This window comes from Echinops telfairi, unplaced genomic scaffold (assembly GCF_000313985.2).
Source record: "Echinops telfairi isolate 266 unplaced genomic scaffold, ASM31398v2 ScPeMD7_7466;HRSCAF=8504, whole genome shotgun sequence".
Lineage (NCBI taxonomy): Eukaryota > Metazoa > Chordata > Mammalia > Afrosoricida > Tenrecidae > Echinops > Echinops telfairi.
Genome location: NW_022111366.1, coordinates 114,823 through 116,026, shown reverse-complemented (window position 1 = coordinate 116,026; position 1,204 = coordinate 114,823). Strand labels below are relative to the sequence as shown.

Here is a 1,204-nt window from a genome sequence, read left to right as displayed (position 1 = left end):
TTGGGGAAATACAGAGTCCAAGCTGTGCAGAAGCCACACTGCACCGGGGCTCTCACCTGGTCAGCCTCATGGAACAGCGCTCCTACAAACCCTTAGAGATGAGGTATGGTGGAAGGATAAAGAATGATTAGAGATTAAATAAAGCCTGTTCCCATCTGTCACTGACAGAAGAGCAAGGTAAAGAAAGAACAGCCTTCAGTATTTTCAAAGATCTGGTTGAACAATAGGTACGTGGACATACATTACTCACGTGATGTGACACACACCGAGTTAAATTTCAGGTGGTAGAAAATCACATACCGGTCTCTGTAACAACAGACAACTTACATGAGCGTTCACATAACTCATTAACCTTCACAGAACGTATTGACAGACTGAAATAACTCTAGATGTCCCAAAAATCTGCTTTTTCAGACCAATTCCCAGGGGAGAGCGCGAACGCAGTCCCCCACTACCACAAATTATGCAGTCGAGTTTCCCACATTTGGGGAAATCGCAGGGGTCAGCACATCCGGAGTGCAATGGATAAGCCTCGCCCTGGGAAAACCACCTTCGTGATCATGGTATCTCCCCTGCCAGGTAAGTATGAGTTACTATGCCACACGCCCGACACGCCCTCACGCGCACTGCACTTTACACACACGGACATTTACTCACACCCTCCTTCCAGAGCCGTCTTAGCCTTTGTTCCCTCTTGTGATACTTAGCCCCGAGCGACTGCCCTCCTTTCCTTCCCACACCCCGGAAAACTACGATGTGTTTTACTGCATCCATCAGCCACTGCGCCCCCTCATCTACATAAGACACGCCCTATACAAGCCTTGCTTCCAACCCGCGCTTTCTCTTATTCCTCCCTGCTAGCCAATGAGCAGGCCTGAGCCAAAGTGAGCCGTGACTTCCTCTTCTAAACAAGGCGCATTCTATGTTTACCCACGAATAACCCGCTTTAATGACTACAATGGGATGGTATATTTTAAAACACTATGCTGCATAATTGAATGGTGGTGCTGAGGAAGAATATGAGAGTACCATGGACTGCCAAAAAACCAAGTCTGTCTTGGAAGAAGTACCCCTAGAATGCTCCTTAGAGGCAAGGTTAGCGCGCCTTGTCTCTGGTACTTTGGACATACTGCCTGGAGAAACCCGGCCCTAGAGAAGGACGTTGCGCTTGGCAAAGTGGAGGGGCAGTGAAAAGAAGTCCCTT

General features: G+C 48.4%; 1 non-coding gene across 1 annotated transcript; it reads right to left on the bottom strand.

Moving 5' to 3' along the window:
- Positions 1 to 423: 423 nt before the first annotated feature.
- On the bottom strand, positions 424 to 587 carry LOC115873174. Its single transcript, XR_004048269.1, has one exon. It is a non-coding gene; the product is annotated as a U1 spliceosomal RNA (small nuclear RNA).
- Between the last annotated feature and the right edge of the window lie 617 nt (positions 588 to 1,204).